General features: G+C 44.2%; 2 long non-coding RNA genes across 3 annotated transcripts; one reads left to right on the top strand and one right to left on the bottom strand.

Annotated features, from left to right (window-relative positions):
* Window positions 1-4107: 4107 nt before the first annotated feature.
* LOC115946936 (uncharacterized) lies at window positions 4108-18831 on the bottom strand. 2 transcript variants are annotated; one of them, XR_004080944.2, is made up of 5 exons: window positions 18697-18831; window positions 16576-16930; window positions 10850-10981; window positions 8500-8623; window positions 4108-4582 (listed from the first exon to the last, which is right to left on the bottom strand). It is a non-coding gene; the product is annotated as an uncharacterized lncRNA (long non-coding RNA). The 2 variants fall into 2 exon arrangements; XR_004080945.2 differs by lacking the exon at window positions 16576-16930 and having other exon boundaries at window positions 18697-18774.
* Window positions 18832-19036: 205 nt separating this feature from the next.
* LOC115946932 (uncharacterized) lies at window positions 19037-19870 on the top strand. Its single transcript, XR_004080934.2, has 2 exons — window positions 19037-19398; window positions 19780-19870. It is a non-coding gene; the product is annotated as an uncharacterized lncRNA (long non-coding RNA).
* Window positions 19871-23251: the final 3381 nt, after the last annotated feature.

The following is a 23251-nucleotide window of genomic DNA, read 5'->3' as shown; positions in this document are numbered from 1 at the left end:
GTCTTGAAGTTGGTGAAGACGAATAAAAATGTGCATGTGAAAGCACTGGAAGAAACAGAATAGGGTTGGATAAAAGAATAGGTTCATTGCTACAGGGCATTGTAGAAGTAAATTCATTCAAAGGACTTGGTAGCAAGAACTCAAAGAGCAAACTGAAGCCTCAAGCTAAGGTAAAGAGATGAGGAGGAACAGGAGAGGTGCCATAAAACGTGCTGATAAAGAAAATGGAACAATAGGAAGCAGGAATTTTGCCGTTGACTTAAAGATCCTGACAGATCGCTGAAGGGTAAAAAAAGCACGTCCAGAAAACAGCTTGTCACCAGCAAAGAACCCAAGAGCTGTGCCAGGGCTCGACAGCAGGTGGCACTGGCCTGCCACCTCACGCACAGAGGGGAAGGGTGTCTGGGTGCAGGTGACCCATGGGACACTGATAGCAAAGTACCTGCCATTCAGAAAAAAGCATCACCCTTTGATTCCACAAGGTCCCACTCTGGCTTCCTTTCCCTGCACCCACAGTAACAACCATCCCATGGCCTCACCCTCCCTGCTTTCCATACCCATCACAGCACCCATGTCCGTGTAGGGGCCAGCTGTAACTCAGGAGGTGATGTGCTCAGCAGCAGCCCATTACCATTTATTTTTCACTGACTGGAAAGGGCAAGAGCAATATCTGCTGGAAACACCCTGGGCTGCTTTCTGTTATGCCCATGTTTTTGGTTTATAGACACAATGAAAGTTCTCTTTAGCTCCAGATCATTCATTTAACCTCCCTTGTCCTGTCTTCTTTTTCTAGGGCTTCAGCAGAATCACCTGCGCTTACAGTACTGTCACGTGAAGGGGGAAAAGTCTCACTTAGCAAACAGAGGTGGATGGGTTTTTTTTTTTTTAGAATAGAATCATAGAATAGTTAGGGTTGGAAAGGACCTTAAGATCATCCAGTTCCAACCCCTCTACCATGGGCAGGGACACCTCACACTAAACCATATCACTCAAGGCTCTGTCCAGCCTGGCCTTGAACACTGCCAGGGATGGAGCATTCACTACCTCCCTGGGCAACCCATTCCAGTGCCTCACCACCCTAACAGTAAAGAACTTCCTCTTTATATCCAATCTAAGCTTCCCCTGTTTAAGTATGAACCCGTTACCCCTTGTCCTATCACTACAGTCCCTAATGAATAGTCCCTCACCAGTATCCCTGTAGGCCCCCTTCAGATACTGGAAGGCTGCTATGAGGTCTCCACGCAGCCTTCTCTTCTCCAGGCTGAACAGCCCCAACTTTCTCAGACTGTCTTCATACGGGAGGTGCTCCAGTCCCCTGATCATCCTTGTGGCCCTCCTCTGGACTTGTTCCATCAGTTCCATGTCCTTTTTATGTTGAGGACACCAGAACTGCACACAATACTCCAAGTGAGGTCTCACGAGAGCAGAGTAGAGGGGCAGGATCACCTCCTTTGACCTGCTGGTCACGCTCCTTTTGATGCAGCCCAGGATACTGTTGGTTTCTGGGCTGTGAGTGCACACTGAAGCTGGCTCATGCTCATTTTCTCATCGACCAACACCCCCAAGTCCTTCTCCACAGGGCTGCTCTGAATCTTGTCTCTGCCCAACCTGTAGCTGTGCCTGGGATTGCTCAGACCCAGGTGTAGGACCTTGCACTTGTCATGGTTAAACTTCATGCTGGTGGCATCAGCCCACCTCACAAGTGTGTCAAGGTCCCTCTGGATGGCATTCCTTCCCTCCAGCGTATCAACAGAACCACACAGCCTGGTGTCATTGGCAAACTTGCTGAGGGCACACTCAATCCCATTGTCCATGTCACTGACAAAGATGTTGAACATGACCGGACCCAACACTGATCCCTAAGGGACACCACTCGTTGCTGGTCTCCAGCCAGACATTGAACCATTGACCACAATGCTCTGCATGCAGCCATTCCAGCCAATTTATCCACCGAATTCTCCATCCGTGAAATCCATGTCTCTCCAGTTTAGAGACAAGGATGTCATGTGGGACAGTGTTTTTTCCTTAAAAGCTGACACTGAAGGATATTTGATTAAGTGCTTGTGGCCACCAATGATAGTTCTGAAATCTAAGGCTTTGTGGTTTGCTTACTCCTCTTACTCATGCAAAGGAAGTCCATGGTGCATGTTATGCTAAGCCAGCATTATTAGGGTTAGTGTTTCAGTATTTCTGGCAACACAGTAAGGAGATGTCACATAAATAGCCAGTGTATCTGAAAACTGCAGTCACTTCACAGAATCCCAGAATCCCAAGGGTTGGAAGGGACCTCAAAAGATCATCTAGTCCAACCCCCCTGCAAGAACAGGGTAACCTCGAGTACATCACACAGGAACTTGTCCAGGCAGGCCTTGAATATCTCCAACGTACGAGACTCCACACCCCCCTGGGCAACCTGTTCCAGTGCTCTGTCACTCTTACAGTAAAGAAGTTCTTCCTGATGTTAATGTGGAACCTCCTATGCTCCAGTTTACACCCATTGCCCCTTGTCCTACTACTGGATATCACTGAAAAAAGCCTAGCTCCATCATCCTGACACCCACCCTTTACATATTTGTAAACACTGATGAGGTCACCCCTCAGTCTCCTCCAAGCTAAAGAGACCCAGCTCCCTCAGCCTCTCCTCATAAGGGAGGTGTTCCACTCCATCATCTCTGTGGCTCTGCGCTGGACTCTTTCAAGCAATTCCCTGTCCTTCTTGAACTGAGGGGCCCAGAACTGGATGCAATATTCCAGATGCGGCCTCACCAAGGCAGAGTAGAGGGGGAGGAGAACCTCTCTTGCCCTACTAACCACACACTTTCTAATGCACGATAGGATGCCATTTGCCTTCTTGGCCACAAGGGCACATTGCTGGCTCATGGTCATCCTCCTATCCACCAGGACCCCCAGGTTCCTTTCCCCTTCACTACTTTCCAGCAGGTCAACCCCCAACCTGTACTGGTACATGGGGTTGTTCTTCCTCAGATGCAAGACTCTACACTTGCCCTTGTTGAATTTCATCAAGTTTCTCCCCTCCCAACTCTCCAGCCTGTCCAGGTCTCGCTGAATGGCAACACAGCCTTCTGGTGTGTCAGCCACTCCTCCCAGTTTAGTGTCATCAGTGAACTTGCTGAGGGTACACTTGGTTCCCTCATCCAGGTCGTTGATGAAAATATTAAAGAGCACTGGTCCCAGCACCGACCCCTGAGGGACTCCACTAGTCACAGACCTCCAGCTAGATTCTGCCCCATTGACCACAACTCTCTGCCTTCTTTCTTTCAATCAGTTCTTGATCCACCTCACTACCTGATCATCAAGCCCACACTTCCTTAGTTTATCTATGAGAATGCTGTGGGAGACAGTATCAAATGCCTTACTGAAATCAAGAAAAACCACATCTACTGCTCTACCATCATCCCTCCACCTAGTTACTTCCTCATAGAAGGCTATAAGGTTGGTCAAACATGACCTCCCCCTGGTAAAATCATGTTGGCTGTTCTTAATGACCCCTCATCCTTGATATGCCTAGAGATGGCATAAAGAATAAGTTGTTCCATCACCTTTCCAGGGACGGAGGTAAGGCTGACCGGTCTATAATTACCTGGGTCCTCCTTCTTGCCCTTCTTATAGACTGGTGTGACATTTGCCTTCCTCCAATCCTCAGGCACCTCTCCCGTTTCCCATGACTTACCAAAGATTATGGAGAGTGGCCTAGCAATGACCTCCACCAGCTCCCTCAGCACCCATGGGTGCATTCCATCCGGACCCATCGATTTATGGATGTCCAGATTGCATAGCTGATCCCTAATCCAATCCTCATCTACCAAAGCAAACTCCTCCTTTGTCCTGACTCCTTTTGGGGCTATAGGAATCTGAGCCCCCTGGGGAGAGTCTGCAGGAGTAAAAACAGTTCATGTGTCCTGGGATGGGGTGAGCTAAAACATCTGCATGATCCCACAGTAAATGAGTCCACAACTTCTACACATTTTAAAAGAGTATGGCCCTTCTTAAAATACATTATTTTAAGAAAATAGCTTTGCCCACATTTGAGTTATTTTATTTTTAAAAGCCTATCACAAGATTATTTTTTTAAACAATTTACTGGAGAACAAATTAGATGAGATGAAAGAGAAAGCGAGTTATGGTGTTAACAGAATCACCAGCTGTCTAGGTGGCCTTGACACGCAGCAAGATGTAATATCTAGACACAGATTTGTAGTGTTTGATCCCATGCCAGGGCAGAGATCATGTTCTATTATTTAAAGTCATGTTTGTGGAGAAAGAGCTACTGATTTCCAAACGCTTATTAGCACAAGTAGCCTTCTGTGTGGTGTTGCTTGTACAAAAAATTGTTATTGCAATTTTAAACATCATTTTTTGCGTATCCTTTTTCAGCATCTGTTATCCACAAGACAAATATGGTCAGACAGTTACTTTATTAATCGCTCTTCAACCACTTGTGTAGAAAACTCTTCAATGTTGTAAGGTTTCTTTGTCAGCTTCAGCACTTAGCCTTCAGCATGACCCATCAGCTTGAAGTTTAAACACTATTTGAGCTCAGTGCAGTATTTCCAAAAGAAAGCTGAGATAAAATCAAATACAGGGTAACAAACTGTAACATATTTTTCCCAATGCATATTCTTTATTTTTTAAATAGCTTCAAAGCAATGAAAAAAATAAACCTCATGAAAGCAAGTTAGCATTCCCTACCCACATCAACATGTTTTTTTTGAGTATACGCAAATATCTAAACTTCACAAGCACCTCAAAATTGGTTGAGGTTCAGTTTAAAAGCCTTTTTTTTTCCTTAGGTTATTAGGAAGGTTATTTCTAAGCTGTCAAGAACCAGTATTCAGCTGCTAAGATTGGCCATGACCCTGAAAGTTCAAGCCAACAGAAACTATCCACAGCATGGCAGAGCCTTGGCTAGGTCAGCAGACACCCCTCTAAACCATTCCAAGTGCTGATACCACTCAGTCACTGCCAGCCACAGAGATGCACCCCATGGATCCTGAAAAACTACTTAAAGGTTCATAGTGGTTCTGTGGACCCTCACTGTGACTTTAGTGACCACGCATGGGAACTGCTGCCCTACAGATTGAATTTCATGGTTGTAGATCCTGAGAACCTGACAGGGCTGGCAGAGCAGAGGTTTGTCACACGGACCATGCTATGTTCTCCCATCAGCAGCCTTATCTCTCGACTACTCTTAGGTGTCTCATATCACAAAGACCCAAATGTAGACCCTACTAACGAGACAAGGGGAAAAGCAACTTGGTTGCTAATGCATAGCTCAGACCAGCATTCAGTTTTGTTTCACCAGCAAACTCAAAGAAAAGGAGCAAGGTTTTTCCAGGTCCTGGTCTAAATTGGACTCCTGCAGATTAAGATGTTTTTAGTGATGAGCAGCATACAAACAGAAAAATCTCTTCTGGAAATGTACTAAAGGAAGCAAGAATCTTATTTCAAAATTTGAACATTGTTCAACTTTTTGATTAAATCAAAGCAATGAACTGAAATAAAAAATAAATGTTCCTTTTCAAATGCTAAGGCCATTTATTTTTCTTGGTTTTCTTCCTTCTGCTTTTTCCAGTGATGAAAGGGGAAAAATGAGAGGCAGAAATGCTGAAGAAAAGACCACAGAATACCAAACTCAAGATTAAAAAGTAAAACAAAACCTAAAGTAAACCTGTATCTTCTTTTGTTGAAAAACATTTGAAATGTTGCTTTCATCCAACTTCTCCTTTTTAATTTTGAAAACATTATCATCATCACCGAGCTCCTAAAAGTTTAATTCCTCTCAGGTGATCTGCAATGAAGACAAGGTGTCTCTAGAGGTGAAAACTGATGTTCCTTTGCTTGTAGGAGTAATCACAGGACAGCTCTTCCAGCTCACTCCACTGCAGGACACTGAAATAGTCATAAATAGCTCCAGGTAATGAAGCCATAGTCCTGTGAGAGGCTACAAGGAGTTGGACCTTACACAGGCTTCAAGGAAGATGCTGCATGTCAAATCCCTCTAATATACGTGACATCCCCTCTAAGGCTCTGTGTGCCTTACACATAGCTGCGCTGTAGCAAGCAGAGCATTAGAAGCCTATCTGTGCCTAGAGATGCCTGAGCCAACGGGCTGTAAGGGTATTAGTTATAATACCTTGTGATACGGATGGCAAGTCCTGCCACTGCATCTGTATGAGTCCTCCTGAAGGTTGCTCCTCTGCTGGTATCAGCAAAATCTCCTCTGAAAGAGCTCACATCACTGTGGGTGTAATTTGAACTAAAGTGAAGGCCTCTCCCCACCTTCTCCCTCCCTCTCTCATCTCATTCTAGATAAAGCTTGTGCCTTGGAAAATGTGGTAGCAAAGGCACGCCCAGATAACCACATCAATGAATTGATAAGACAAGCAGCCTGCTGAACCACAGCTACTGCAGAGGTGAGAGTGGCTGTAACAGCTAACCAGGTTCCTTGCATCCTTGTGAAGACAGCTAGTCACCCTGCCTCTGCGGGCTTGTGCAACAGAACCTCTAACCAGTTCAGCTGTCCAAAGTGCCTAAGTTGCCCTAATTTTCTTCACCAGCATGGTTCTCTGTCCAGGTTAGAGTACCTGCTTCACAGTGGAGTGGGGGGTATCCACACTAGGCTGCTTGCGTCATGTAGACACATCCCTAACACCACAGCAAGGTTGTTCTCACTGAGTTACAAGTTGTTTCTAGGCAAATGTGGGAAGGCACTGGAATGCTTTAGTATCTGTCCTCATTTTCCTTGTTCAAAGACTGGGGTTTTTTTTTGCTTCTGGCATAAGCAGCATAGTCTCTCTACCTAAGGCATGCAGTGGAGCTGTTTACTTCCATCTCATGCCAGCTGGGTCTGAGTGCACACCTTGAGCTAGAAGCTCTCCCAGGCCCCACAGAAATATAGACCAGAGGGATCACAAATTGAGTTGGACCTACAGAGTGATAAGCGCATGAGGTGAAGGGCTCATGCTGTGCTTGGAACACAGTGTAAGAAAAGCAGAATCAGGAGATAGTACCAAGGGCAGCTTCAGGCAGGACTGAAGAGTACACAGTGTGCAAAAAGAGTGACCAAAATGTAATAAACTTCAAAACATTACTCTGACCACTTCAACTTAAACAATTGTTTTCTTTGCTTGTTGCTTGGCTTTTTAAATCCTCCAGTACATCAAATGTGTGTTGTGCAGTGTTGAAGTGCTATTGAAGTACATCTACCACTATCAATCTTTGCAACTGCAACAATCATGAATTAGACCTTTGGAAGAATGAACCAGCTTAAAAAGTGTGTCAGACTAAAGAGGTGTTTCTTCTGTTTTGCCTGCTTTACTGCACTAGCAGAAAGCTAGAGTGATCAGTCACAAACTATAAAAAAGAAAATTGTGACCTGGGATTCTCACTGCCACGCTATTTGTATTTTGTACTGCTATTTGGTACTAAATTTATGTATCTACCAGGAATACAAATCCAAAGTGCAGGAATCAGAAGGGACAAGAAGATAGAAGAAATGGACATGAAAGAAATAAAAAATTAAGAGGTAAGCTGAGACAAGGTAAGGGAGCAACAAGTGGTATTTGTACTGCATGCATCTGATAGAAACAATGTTTTATACACACACACACACAGTTCCTTTCAGATTTCATTCTTCTTCTATCAGTCAGAATGCAAACACTCTTCTTGTCCCCCAAATTTAAGAACTTTAGATTATGTTATAAAATGGGTGATCAGTCAAAACCATTCATCTGGATTAAAAACATCTAATTTGTAAAGCTGACATTTTAAAAGGTTTGAAAGCCAGTTAAAAAATAGATGTCTTTTTAAAAATAATACCAGAGGATTTAATACCAAAAAACATTGACACATTTCATTTCAGCCAGCTTCCCATCTCACCCCTACTGCAGTAGTGTTTGAATGCCTCAGATGTATACTCACATCCGCAACACACTTGTCACAAAAGGAAAGCTGTTATTCGCATCTCACACTCACAAAACTGAAGGACGCACAAAGAAAATGTTGTAGTTTGAAGCCGTAAGGCAAACTGTAGTGAAGTGAGGTCTCTCACTCTTCAATCACTAAGGCACTTTCCTGAGAAAGACTTTGTTATAAGTACATGGGGAGCTGTGCATCTGTTCTCTTTGGCAACCTAAGGTAAAATCTGATGCAATTTGATAATGGTTAAAATGCGTACTCTAATTTCTGTTCAATGGTTTTCACAACCCAGATGGATTCCTCTTTGTTTTGGGCCTCATCGACACTTGGCATGATTAGCATGAACCCAGAGTCTGGATGGCCCTGGAAAGCACACTGCTGCCTCACCTATGGATAGATGTCAGGTGAAAGAGTTTCAGTGAGAAAGCTATGGCTTACATTTACATTTACATAGACATTTTTTAGTTTGGCACTTCTACCATCTTCTACAGTACTAGCTATGATACCAAAGTGACCTAGTAAGTAGCTAGACAAGGTACAGAATCAATATTTAAGTCCCACCTTTCCTAATTTTCCAGGAGGTTGCCAGTGAATGCTTCCAGAAGTTCCCTCCATGTAAAGGATTTATTTCCAGGTTCTTGCTCAGTTCAGATGGAAGATCCGATGGACTTTCATTTACACCTTCCTGCCCAAGACAGAACAAATTAAGGACTTGTCAGCAAATGCAGTGAAGCAGCCTCTAGAAACTGAGAACACTGACAATCCAGGAAACAAAAACCACAGCATTGCTAACATTGCTGAATAATGATGAGATTTATGTGAGTATTAGACAACAGCTAGAGTAACAAGAGAAAACACAGAGTTGCCTATTCTCACCATTCCAACCTTCTTTTCATAAGTCTTGGCATAAGCTGAAATATAAAAAGAGAACACAGCTATAAACTGTTCTGGAAGACAATGATTCTGCTTTCTGGGCACTTCAGCATGTCCCGCCATTTAACAAGATTAGTCCATGAGGAAAGTTAACAGAGCTGGCTGCTCCCGCAGCTCAGCTTTCATAAATGCAGCATTACCATGTGTCCCTCAAAGGTCAGCTTCATCTCCAGCGTTGCTTCTGTCCCTTATTAGGGTTGAAAAACCGAGTTGCTGTGACTCTCTAAAGTGGGTAGGAAGCTGCTTTGATTTCTTGACAGTACAATGAACAGTTACTACTGGCACGGCAGTTAAGACTGACAGAGATCTCCAACGCAAACACTAAAGTGGAGGGAAATTAACTGAAAGTAAACCCTGGTAGGGGGTTAGCTCTATTGTTCTGTGCTGAATCAGTTGCTTTTCTATTGAAAAACCTCACCTGTTTTTTACACTTATGCAAAAGCTGCCTATCAAGGTACACATGATGTCTTGAATCTCCAGGAAAGCAGTCCCATGCTCTAATGGAAGCTTTGAAATCGTCCTGTTACAGAAATACCTAGGTTAGACTACATGGATTACACAAGACTAAACCCAGAGCCGTTCAGACAAAGCTGCTCAAGCACAATAAGTATGTCTGTTGGAAAATCCTTCTGGGCACTTTGGCAACTCTGGCACTGATAAGTATCAGCATGGTCAAATTTAGCTGACTACAGAGCAGACAGGCTTTTTAGATGCCTACAGAGAAGGCATAAAATTCAGACAAAATTCTCTTATGCTGAAACATCTACCAAATTTGACCTGAGAAAGTTGCAAAACTCACTCTTGTTGGTTTGGGGTTATCTGTGTGGTTTTGTTGCACAGAATTTGTGTTGCTTATGAAGGACTAAAATTTAACGCTCATTCTCATAGCAGGATGTTCATGCTGTGGTTTGGAGCAGTGTTAAATGCTCATGGACTTGCATTCTTCATTTAACCATGTCCAGTTAATAAAGAGTGTAATGTCAACTGCACACATAAATCCTTGTTTCCATCTGCTCTCATTAAGTTACAATGGATTCTGTGTTATATTGTGGAAAAGTTTTATGAGAGGAGTATTGACAAATATTGAACCTACACTAAGTTTATGACTGAAGTGAGATCCTTGTTTAACCAGGCAGATGGTAGATCTGACACACTAGAATATAGTGAGGAAACTCTTATTTATAGCTGTGAAACCGGTGTACATGAATTGGGCTATACAGCTTTCATCTTCTGAAGCTGGAACACGACTTACAAGTGTTAGTAAAAGAAATTATTTATCCTCTTCTAAGATTTAAAAGCAAGCGATCACTGGTCCAAATAGAAGTCAATGGAAATTCTGTGGCTTGTGGGTTTGTTTCTTGTTTAAACGCATCCACCTCCCTGAGTGTGTTTTTGCTTCCAGTTACACTGAATCATGACCTCTGCCCTGCAGATATGATCATTATCTCTTCAGTGTTTGACTCATGCTGTGTCATTAGTGCTGAATGACACGGCAACTTGTACTACAAGTAAAACATCCAGAACCAACATTGATAAATGAGGTGCCCTTAGAATACTAAAAAAACACCTGCAACGGCATATTGCTTGTAGTAAGTTTTTTCACACCTTGCTCTCCTCTCCATTCTTGGATTTCGTCACAAAGAAGTATCTATCTCCAACACTCTGGAAACTTGCATGCCTATAGGAACTCTTACTGAGGAAAATTTGCTCATTTCATCCCTCCTTCCCAAAAAATCTTTCCGTAACACACAGACAAACACACACGTACCCCTTCCTTAGAAAAACACATTAAAAACAACAGTCAAGGATATAAGGACCTCTTACCCCATTCAAAAAGGTACCTGGCACTTTTTGGTACTGGGATCTTACATGCATTATAGAAAAAGGCACACACAGAATCAAGATATACAGTGCCTTGGCTATGTAAAACCAGTAAAGGATTTATGAATTTCCAGACCAATTACTTGCTGGGAGTTACCTTTGATTCCACTGATGTCATGGTCTGCTGTGGGAGTGGCACATTTCTGTGCTTCATCAAACAATGACAGAAATTTCAGGATCCTTTCTTCTTGATCTGCTACAGGGATCTCTAATGATATCTGCCTCTGAGCTTGGTTAGAAATAAAAAAAGAAGTGTTACGATCTTCTTCAATGTCATGTACAAAACTGTATCTACAGTTTGGATGGTTTCACACCTAATTTTTCTTCTTGGTTTTGTTGACCTCAAAAAGGCAGACTTGCACTTACTGAAAATGCAGATCTCTAGTACAGTTCAGCTCAATGGTAAGGTTTGCTGTAAACTTCAATACACAATACACAGCTTCAATACACAAAAAAAAGAATGAATTATTAAATAATATTTTCAAATAAATATAACTGTGCAATTATATAATTAAAGTACAATAAAAATACATTATTTAATTTCAAAGAAAAAATACTAAATAATAAGGATTTATCAAAAGGAATGCGACATCTTTGTTGGGCCAGTTTCTTCACTGGGGCTGAGTGTTACTCCACCTGAGAATATCTTGCTTTCTGTCTTAATAATCCCTACCATAATACCAAAATCTTCTCTTCATTCTTTTCACTTACATCTGTCAACTCATCCTTCCAACCAGCACACTTAACTATACCCATGATAGGAGACTAATGTCCTACTGAGACATACCACAGAACAGCACTGGGATCCTGCACTAAAGCAGATCCTACCTGTTGGGTGCTGTGGGTTTGCAGGCACAACTGAAGAAGCAGCTGCTAGAAAGCCATTTGAAATAACTGCACTGATTAGAATATTAGTCAACATGTTGGTTGCTATTGTGATCAAACAGGATCTTCTGGGTACTGAAGCCTCTGTCTACAAAGCTTGTCAAAACTCCTTCATGTGCAACTTCTCTCTGATTGAACAAACCATCCCATCCCCTACCCTGCCTTATAAATCCTTGGCCTTTCTTCATTACCCACAGAACAAAATCAACATCCAATTTCACTTTAGCAATCTGCATCTTGACAATTGGAGATGTGCCTTTTTTTCTGTTTTCTGTGGTTTGCTTTGTGCCACTAATAACAGAGTCACCAGTGTCAGAAGCCTTTTCTCTGCCTTGAACAAACACATCAGCTGAGTGCTATCCCTGCTTGAACAGGAGAATCTCAAACAGGTGTGCAAACTTTGGGATTGAGCACAGCACTGCTAACAACAGCACAGGGATGATCACCTGGATGTACATCATCAAAGCACAGAAGAGAAATGGGGCTACTACTTCAGGAGCCAAGATTTCAAACACAGCAGTGACGCTAGCTGTCAGCACAGCAGTGAGGAACTGACGAAATAGCAGCAAAGCTTCTAGCCTCTGTCATGTGCTCCTAGGGACTAAATCAAAGTGTGACATAGGGGTGAAACCAGCCTGGATGAATCTGTCAGATGCAGGGCTAAATCACTCGACTGCTGGCAGCCAAAGGTGGAGTGGGAATGATACATCACTGGTTCAAAAGCTTGCCTTAGCTTGCAGGAAATGATAGCCAAGAGCTTTCCTCAAGTGTGTCAGAGGCATTTGGTGCCGGAGGAAGGGCTACAAGGGATATTCTCAGTAGCAGAATGATGGTTGAACTCCACAGTGTCCTGGGCTCTACTTTCCCCAACATCCAGGCAGTGTAACAAGGGGTAAAAAAGGAGTACCAGAACCACACTGGGCAGAGAGAGGCAGCGTGGAGTGTGCACCGCCATTTGACTGGGCAGAAGACTGCCTTTTGGTCCTGGCACAGGGCCACACCACACACTGCAATGTGGTTTGTGTAGCTAACTTCATATGCCCACTTACTGGGCTCTCCCACTGACTAATGGTACTTCTCTGCTTCATAAACCACAGCTTTCCTGCAAGGAAAGCATTGTTGAGCCTCAGGGAAAGAAGCCTGGGATCCAAGTGACATTCCCCAAGCACAGCAAGATGGCTGAGAGCAATTTTGGGAACAAAGAGCAGCTCTCTTCTGTACCTTCATTACAAAATTGTTCTTTTTCTTCCAGCACATGTAAAATGTGTTGCAAGAGGGGTTGCTGATGGGAAGGATTGGTTTTCTTACTGAAAGAGAAAACACTCAGCCATCCTGAAAGGTTACACTTGACCAGTTCTCCCTAAAAAGGACACGTGGTAGCTTCATTCTGAAGAATTCCTCCAGCCCAACACCTCTTCACTCAAAGTTCATTCATACTGAGTAAACAGTACTCTGTTCCAAATAGTTCCTGCAGCTATTTTGTTAGCCTTTTGTCAGTCCCTTGTAGCTGGTCTTAGGTGATCTGAGATTTCAGCGTGACACTGCCTCCTGTTTGTGGTCTGAGCTGAGTATGGACAGACTTTTGCCATGCTTTTGGCTAAGGAAACCACAAGCAAAAGACTAGTGAATTGTTTTGACAGAATCACACATAGCTTGGATATAAAAAAAGAACTGAAGCTGCTGTTTGAAGCCTTGGGCAGGGAAAGGCTGGATAAACTTCATTTACTTGTATAACTCTTCTGTCGGGACTTGACTGGAAACAAGGGCTGAGTTCAAATCCTACAGGTCACTTCTAAACCCAGATGCCCATCCAGAGGCTTGGGAAAATTAAAACTAAACTTTCTGGTGCTCAGCAAGCTAATTTTCTTCATTTGCAAACATGACTCAGTTGACTTAATAAACAGAATTTTATTTATGGAAGAAAAACAAAGGTAGATGAACAGCACAGCAGACAATATTTAACTCCTAGTGTATTCCTATTCGACAGTCATTTTTTTGGGGGGGAGAAGTTGGTTAGCTCAGCTTTTAGTTGCTTCCCTACCTCCTGTAACATCCCACTTCCAGCATGGGTTGGTCAAATCTTGTTGATCAGCATGGTCCGATTCAGGATGTGGGCCTCCTTTCCATCCTCTCTCGCCAGTCCTCACTCTCCAAGCTAGTGCTGGAGTCAATTTCTGGTTTTCAGTCTCTTCAGCAAGACTGCATGAACCACTTCAGGTTACCCCTCTCCCTGTGCGTTCAGGAAACCTTTTATCCCATTTTTGTCTCACACTTTGGAGAATGCTTCTGAATGGATTCTACTCTGGGTTACTCTTTAAAGAAGAGTTTTAGTCAAAGCCTTTTTCTTTCGCCTCTGCCATTTTGGTTTTGGTTTGTTGTTTTATTTTTTTGAAGCTATAACTTTTGCATTCCAGTTCTGGAAGCTATTGGCCTGGTAAGGGTGACCAACTTACCCCAGGGACACTGAAGTGTAGCTCCTTGGCCCAGATTTCTATCCCTAGTTACAATTACAAACATTCCTTCATTTAATTATGCTCCTCTTTTTACCAGAAATGCCTCCCAAACATAATAAAATGATACGCACAAAGTAAACATGTCTGAGGCCTGCCCATCGGTTCCTTTCATTTATCTCCCCTCTTCTCTACCAGAAGTCAACAGAGTACTCTATTTCTTTTGCATTTCCTTGGGGTGGTGAGGCCACTGCTCTCTCTTTTAGGCTGCTTGCTAAAGAAAGGCTGATAATTGTCAAAAGGGGGAAAACAAAACCTCCTAACAACACATTTGCAAACAGGACTGCACCACCAAGAGCCATTTTCACTCCTGAGAAGATAGCTCAGGTCAGCAGCATTTCCAGGTAGAAACCTCAGCGCTTCTGGAACCTCCTGAAGAAGAAGCTGCCCAAGCCTGTATCTTGTATGACTGACCAGTAGTAAGAGTTGGTCTCAGGTACTATGCCGCAGCCTGAACTCACAATGCTTAAGATTATGGTTCATGCATATTTAACTCCCAGGACAGTAATGAAAAGAAATGCATTAATGGTTCCAAGATACCTAATTTACCATATGTTGAAGGCAGACATACCTAAGTGAAAGAGAAGGAATTTCAGTTTGCAGTGAGTATCTAAATCTTTGCCTGTTTTTTTTCTTTTTTCTACCATAAAAAAAAATTCCTGTGAAAACGTGCACTTGTGAAAATGCAGTTATACTTTACTGTAGAGCTTCTTTTTCAAGGTGTGCACCAAGCCAAAGAACACACACATACTTTCATGCACCCACTATTAGTCAGACTATGCCTATGTTTGGAACAGTTTGGTGCTAAAAGTTAAGCATGGCAATGAAACACAGTATCCCAGCAGTGTACTGGGATGTACTGACTGGCAGGATGTTGGCATGTTGCTTTGGAGGATTAGGTCTGTACCAAGGATTCAGACATGAGACATAAGGGGTTCAGTAAGAACCCCCATAGGGTTTTCTTATTAATTTCTGTAGGCACCCTGCCAGCTCACCCAAGGACAGAAGTAGTTGATCCTGCCTCTTTTTAGTGCAAGTTTAACAGAAACAACATTGACGGCTACCTCTAGGCATACTCCCTCAAATTAAATGGCAAAGCAAGGCTCTTGGGAAACAGGATGACAAGATCTCAGTGCTTGTTTTACATAGGTTCCGCTGAGTATTACAGGCTAACCTCATGGGTCTTTCTGCTGCACTACAAAAACACTGACATATAATTTGGGATGCGTGGGTATTACTTCCATTTCCCACTTCAACCTGACAAACCATGTTGTACTGAGATCACAACTTTCTTTTGTTAGAATGTTACTATTACCACTATGTAGCTCTATTAAATTCTTCAGGATTTCATAGAATTATCATAGAATCATGACTGGTTTGGGTTTGAGGGGACCTTAAAGATATCTAGTTCCAACCCACCTGCCATGGGCAGACACCCTCCACTATGTCAGGCTGTGCAAAGCCCCATCCAGCCTGGCACTGAACACTGCGAGAGATGGCGCATCCACAGCTTCGCTGGGCAATCGGTTCCAGTGTCTCACCACCCTCATAGTACAGAATTTCTTCCTAACATCTAATCTCAATCTACCTAATAATTTATTTTTGAAATTAAATTAAACATGCAGACGATACAGTATCAATAAAGCAAAGAAATACATCTGAATAATCTGGTTTGTTATCTGGTACTTTCTCATGATTTTTGGATCAGTCTGGACTCTACTGAAAAAAGCCAAAAATCTCAGGGTCAGCTCATCATATCTGACTGGAAATATGCTGTCACAGGGCTCAAGCCGTCTCACAGTTCCAGGACAACAAAGTGTTTGGCACTCCGAAAGTCTGGATGTGAAAGAACGGAAGGCAAGCAATGAGTACTAATATTCTGCATATTGTTAAAGCAGTAGGAATTGGCCTGGCTCGGGAGTCAAAGTCTCCCTATCAGTCAGCCAAGGTGCCTGATACATTGCTGAGATTACAGCCATAACACAATACTGCAAACAACCCAGCCTATTAGCTTTGAACCTTGTATTACAGACAGCTTTCAACATTTTCCATGCTTCCAGGTCTCTGATGTGGCAATGGGAAGTTCTTCTGAGCTACTTCCCAGCTGGATATGTTTATGGCTCCTGACAGTTTTGATCAAGACTTCTTGAAATTTATTCCACATTAGCATTTATGGATCTGCCTGGTTGTCTGATCAGCCCATTCACAGCTAGCCCATCTGTCTGGAAAGGTCAGGATTTCTCCCTGAATGGGCCAGAAATACAAGGCCCAACCCTAGAGATACTGTACTGTTTACCTTCCTTCCAGGTTTGCATTCAGTTAATTAGAAAAGCCTCTTACAGGAAAACAGATGTTTTGTTTTGTTTGGTTTGTTGTTTTTTTTTCTCTTAAGAGATCTGCAATTGTCAGAAGCTTTAGAAAAATCTACCTCATCTTAGCTGTATGCTTGAGCCTTTTCCTCCTCAGATTTCACTGACCCTTCTCCTTGCAATGCTGTGTTTCAGGCTGCTCCAGGCCATCCTTCCCTTGATTTGTACTGCTAAAGTCCCCCACGCGGTGGCAAAGTGGGCGACAAGCCTTTTTCCCTGATGAAGAAGGGAGGAGAGGATCCGTGGCTGAAACTTGGAAAGAAGCGCCAGATGGATGTATTCCATTCATTTTCACAGAAGATATGTAGCTACATACACCCTTGGCATGGCTTTGAAAATCTCATCCAGCAGCAATGAACACAGTAGGTGAAAATGTCTTGCAGACAAGGTCAATGGCTTTTTAAAAATTCCCTTCTGTGAAAAGGAAAAGCATGTTGTTATCCTTCCTACAGCTACTGCTAATGTATACCCATTCCTCACAGTCGTGCCTGGGTGCAGCCTTGCTGAGCTGAAGGGCTACGCCGGCTCTGCTGTGGGACCCAGTGAATGGCAGAAGCCTTTCACCTTCCTGCCCATGGTCTTCCCCTCGAGCCTGGCACCCAGTTTTTCCTTCATATAGTGTCCTTCTCAATTTAAACCCAGCAAGCCACCACCATACAAACTGAGAAACAGCCCACTAAGCTCACAGACACCAAATTTAGCAAATGCTCCCTTTACTGATTTAACAGAGTATCAAACAGCTTTCACACCCCTGCCAAACAGGAGACTGGTGCTGTAGGGGCCCAGCCTTCAGGCACTGTTAGAATTAATGCCTGACAATTACCTATATTGGTTTAATCCCAGTTTCTTGTTGCTCTGAGTGGCTGTCATGCTGCAGCTTCCCATTGAGGGTGATAGGGCAGCTGAAAAATGAATCGCAAACCTGGGCCCCTGGCACCTTCCAGCCCCACTGATCACAGAGCACTTCCCACTGGAAGAAGGGAGGGAGTGAAATGCTGGAGAGGTCAGCAGCTACCAGGCTGGGGGAAAGCCTCACATACAGATGCAGGGCTCTGCGAACATCCAGGGTAGACAACAGCCTAATTTTACAAAGCTTTCTTTCATAGAATCAGAGACTGGTTTGGGTTGAAGGGACCTTACGATCATCCAGTTCTAACCCCCTGCCATGGGCAGGGACACCTTCCACTACACGAGGTTGCTCCAAGCCCCATCCAACCTGGCCTTGAGCACTGCCAGGGATGGGGCAGCCACAGCTTCTCTGGGCAACCTGTGCCAGTGCCTCACCACCCTCACAGGGAAGAGTTTCTTCCCAATATCTAATCCCCACCTCCCCTCTGTCAGTTTAAAGCCATGCTCCCTTGCCCTAACCCTACATGCCCATCTAAAAAGTCCCTCTCCGTCCCGGCCGCCCGCCGCACACCGGAGCTCCCCGGACCGCTCAGCAGCGCTGCGTGCGCGGCCCTCCCGCCACCAGCAGCACTGCAGCTATCAGCGGCGCCCTCTAGCGGCCTGCTCCATAGCTCCGAGGGCAGGGCCCGTTCCCTCACCCGGGGCCGCGGCCGGACGCGGGCCGCTGGACCGTAGAGGCGGCGGGAGAGCAACCTCGGCGCCTGCAGGGGGGCCGGGTCGGGGCTGGCAGCGCCCGCCGGGTGGGCAGCGTGACTGGGGTGGGGGAGCCCCCCTCCCAGGGAGGGCCCTGCCTGCTCCGAAAGCCCGGGGTCCCGGCTGAGGCCGGCGCCTTTGATGCGCCTCTCGGGAGCAGAGGCTCTCCTCTGGCAGGGCAGGTCAGGCTTTGGCTGCCCCCTTCGCTTGCCAGCGCCTCTCAAAGCGAACCGCACAAGAAGCAGCTGAGCTGTTCTGGGGGGGGATCGAGGTCTGTGCGCCGTGTATAGCTCAGTGTCAGCACAGTGTTAAATGTGAGAGATATGCTGCTTTCCAAGAAGCTTCCCGTCCCCTCTCTGCCCCAAAAGGCAGGCGTCGCAGCCTCGTAAAGCTTGGAAGGACCCATTACAGTTCTCTGACCTGAACATTTCTAGCACAGGCCATCCGTACAGTTTGTGTTTAATCGAGAGAGAGAGCCCAAATGGGTGTGGTAACAGCCTGGATTTTTATGTTCCCAGGGCCCATGTCCATGACAGTCATGGCCTCCATCTCTTTCCCTGTTAAGTCCCTCTACTCACCAAGGAAAAATGATTCCTTCTTACATCCACCCCTGTTCAGCCGTTCTCCAGGAAGACCTGAGTCAGATGTTTGGTACCTAAACCAAATACCTGAGGAAGGTGGGGAAGAAGGAGACAATTGCTGGAGGGAAATACACAGTTACTAAACCAGCCTAATGTAAACAAGATCTAAAACAAAAGTTCAAAGTTATTAAAACTAGGGGAAAATGCCAAAGAAGGAAATTCTTCTCTGTTCAGTCACCCAGTTCCAGAGCCAATGAAACCTGCTTCACCATCCCTAGAAGATGATTTATGAGCATGTTTTTAAACTGCAGACAACAATAACAACAACCTTCTCTCTGTGGACCTTTTCATCAAAGGAGCTCAAAGGAGGTCAGTGTCACTACCCATTTACAGATGCAGAAACCGAGGCACAGGACTGAAGGAATTTTGTTACAGCCATCAGGAAGTGAAGAACCCAAGAACAGATCCTTAGTCAAGTACATTCTGTGCTAAAATATGTCACTTGGCAAACATAAGTGCGAATTTACGAATGGCACCTGAGACAAGGCACATCTTACTGCAGCAGCACAGGGGTACCTCCTCATCGTGCTCTCCATGGACTCATCTGAAAGAGACAATGATGCGACCACACAGCGTGGGTACAAACCAGAGGTGATGGAAGAGCACAGCTGAGCTAGGCAAATGGAGAGATGTTCCAAGGTACAGGAAAAGGGGAAAAGTACATGCATAGCTGTATTTAATATAGCATCGTAACAGCTGTCAAGGAGATAAGCAGCTTGTGGGAGCCATGTTAGTTTCTTATGGTGGGTTATTACCAGCAGCTGACATTACTGGATCATAAAGTTCCACAGTGTGTGTGAGTGGCGGTACAAATGAGAAAAGAGACACTTGAAGAACTTACTTGTAAGAGATGCTGAGTAATCCCTGTGAGAAGATGAGGTTAATTCTCTTCCTTGCATCATCCATCTCTGTTAGCATCACAGAGGAGTACCTAGTTCCTAGAGTGGTTTAACTCTAATGTATGTTTGTTTTATCAGGGATAGGAAAAAATACCTTAAGAAGTATTTCTTTTTTTTTCAGCTATTTACAGCCTCCTGCGCTGGAAGGAGAAATTACTCTTTGGGGACTGTTCTTGCATCTCTTAGACAATGAAAAACCTCATTCTTTTTAACAGAAGTTGGTTGGGTTTTTTTCTGCTAGAACCTTTTCCTTTTTCCTAGTTGCAAAATCCAGGTGAGAGGTATAACATACAGGGAACGTAATTTTGCTTATTTGAAGATTAGAAATAAATTTGACCCCCAAATCACCGCTTGTCTCCCCGACAAGATAGACCAAACAGCACTCACTCTTCCCTCCTGTGTAATTGTGTTACTGAAACCACCAAGCTTCTTGTGGAGGCAAATCTCAATATGCCTGTAGTTACTATTGCAAACAGGGCACAAAAATACCCTTCACAGAAGTGACCAAAGGGAACTCTCTCTTCATCCACTCTTGTCTCAGAACAGTATTGCACTGAAAACCTTGAGAAGTGGCAAAATTCACCATCCCCAAAGAGGGGACTCAGCAATGAGTGACTCCTTTTTAATTTTTAATAGAACTACACTGTCTGAATGAACACTTGGAAACTTCTTGACCATACCGTGTAGTTGTATATATACTATGGCAAGATGTGGATGAATGATGAGTCTTCAGACTTTAAAATAAGATAAGCAGACATTGGAGAGAGAGGCCCTTGGGAGAAATAGGAGAAATACACCCAAAAACTTTGTGTCTTAGGGAGAATTAAGATGCATGCAAGACTTAGAGAGCAGAAAATGCCCAGCTTGGCCACAGGGCACTGAGAAAAGACACAAATATTTGCCAGTAGGTGATATGCATTAAGATTCAGGGAGGTTAGGAATTATGCAGGGCATTACAAAGGGATCTTGTTAATCAAGTCAGACCAAAGGGATCAAATTTGGAAAGGCAGAACTACAAGGCAAATATCTGCCCCTTAAGACTTTAGGTCTGTAAGGTCACGCAAGTGAACTCATGGGATCATAGCCACAGTCCTGACAGCGTTGAAAGTAGCCGGAATGTCTCTGTAGGAAGAGCTTGCTTTTGACCACTCATTCCCACTCATTCCTGGGGTTGGTTGGAAATATTTCTGATAAGCTGTGGTGCAACATGCTGACTCACCCCAACCATGTCACTGTTGCTGCTGATCAACAGCCTTCCCTGCTTCCCACAGAGTGAGAAGCCTGGAAAGCCCAGGATTCCCAGCTAAGCTGGCAGGCTTCAACCTTTGGCAACCAAGATGATTTTGGCTTCAGCATTTTCAGAGGGATACTACTGAACATTATTCCAGGACCACATGGGCAGATGTTTGCTGTGTGCAGAATTTTTTGGAAATGTAACTTTCTGTTCAAAAATAGAACAACCATTCTTTTTATCATCGAGCACCAAACTCATAATGCCCATGGGATGCACATGTTGGCATTAGACTGACTGTGATCACACATCCATCAAAGTTATGTGTGTCAGATTGACATCACCAGGCTCTGGGTTCTGCAGGAAGCTGAAGAAGTATCAGAGATGTGTGTTAGAGGAGGGAGCAGAGTAGAAAAAGGAAGGGAGGAGGACAGTTGCTTAGCCCTTCTGCAAATTTGCTACTGTTTTATGCAGCAGAGGTGAAACAGGAAACATTCCCCATGTAAAATAACCCATATTGCTTTGTTTCAGAGCAACTCTTTATCACAGACATTTAAGAGAGGAAGGGTGAAGTTTGCCACAGGGCCTTCATGCAGGGATTTTACTATTTCAGTGAAAATCTTCTGATTTTCAGCCAATTTTGAAACACTTCCATACCTATGATGCTCACCTGATGCAAAGACATAGTGTAGTTTTACCACTGGACTCCTTTGAAGATGGCCATATAAAAAAGTTGAGTGGTAGCTGGCATTAGAGGACATTGAAATACCCAGGCTGATCCCTGTGGCATGGGGTTCAGTGCCCCTCAGGCACTGCTGGGGCTGGGAAACCTGCATCCTTGTATTTGCATGTACCCCTGCAGAAGGCAACTGGAGCTACCTTCTGAACTGGGAGGTCTTAAGGGATTCTGGTGTGAGCTAACATGGAAAATGGTACTGAGAAGCCAGCAGGCATAAACCTGGTGGTGACAGGAAGCACACTCAGATGTCAGAGACCTCCTGAGGAACTGTAACTGCAGGCTGCCCTGAATACAGGCTCTCTTCTTTGCTTACAGGATGTGTCAAGAGTAGCAACAGATAATAGTAAAATTGCCATCTAAGCTTCCCTAGAAAAGCTACAGATGTTCTTGTGTTTGGGGCATTTGAAAGTAAAACAGCCAGAGGCACTTTTTACATGCTACAGGAAACAATTCAGCATCAGCAGGGAGCAGGTTCTCTCACTTTTGACAGCCTTCCTACGCTTAAAACCCAGCATTTTATAAAGCCCACAAATCAGACCTAACTCCCTCCCTGTTCTGAAAGTAGGCTATGTTTTAAATCTGTGTATTAGATTTTCTTTCTAAATTGTTTTATCCTCCTCTCACTAACCCAAACAATTCCCAGACAGTGACTCGTGCTGACTAATCCAGTCTGGGAGACTTCTAGGTGTCCCTGTAACTTAAAACCAGAAAACAAGCTTCCTAATTCAGTAGCTAGACATTCCAAAGAAGACCTGTAGGTTCTGAGCTTTTATTTTCCTTCTCCTCAGGGTTAAACATGCTTTTATCTACCCTGTACCTCCCTCCCCCAGCAGGCAAGAGTTGAGCTGTAATTCGGACATTCCTTCCCTGAGATCCTGCCTAAGTTAGAAGTTGTGTTCCACGGGGCATCCCAGTGGCAAAGTTACTGTGAGCCCTTAACAAAGGTAAGCAGTGCAAAAGGGAGCTGTCTTCCAGAAGGGGGTGCCTGAAGTAATAGCTGAGACATACTCCCAAACGATCATACAGACCTGTAAGAAGCCCAGGGTTGTTAAAAGATATGGGGCCACGGAAAATTTGTATTTTTGGCCCATTTACAGTGCTGGACTGAGTCATATTTTAGTCATGTCTGGAAACCACAGCGCCATTACAAGGTCTTCCAGTATTGTAACAGTTGCAGTGGTGATAGGCTTCTAAGCTGTGAATGCTGTGAACAAAATCTGTCTCAGAGCAGCTAATACAGAGTTTATTGTCTGTTTTGTGACCACACATGCTGCACCAGTAACCAGCATTTCCATGCCTGCTGAGAAAAGGACTATCTCACTTCTGGGCACAGTATGCTGCACCACTAATCCAAGCCTGTTGTCTTGTGAGACAAGCCACTGAAAAGAGGGAAAAAGCCGTGTATACCAAAGGTAACACACCTGTGTTATCTTTCCAGGACATCTGTTTCGAGTTGTAGGGTGCCTTGCAGGCTGATAGGATTTACTAAGATGCTTTTGCTCTGGAGCCTGGCTGATGGCTGTTTCCTCATTGTGCAAGTCAAACAAAGCAGTGTGGGAGAACACCCATGACAATGGCCTTTATAATTAAAGGTCATTAAAAGCTGTCAGTCAGAGCATGAGG

Source organism: Melopsittacus undulatus, chromosome 2, assembly GCF_012275295.1.
Source record: "Melopsittacus undulatus isolate bMelUnd1 chromosome 2, bMelUnd1.mat.Z, whole genome shotgun sequence".
NCBI classification, from domain to species: Eukaryota; Metazoa; Chordata; class Aves; order Psittaciformes; family Psittaculidae; genus Melopsittacus; species Melopsittacus undulatus.
The sequence above is the reverse complement of the archived record's forward strand: the minus strand, read 5'-3'. Positions and strand labels throughout refer to the sequence as shown.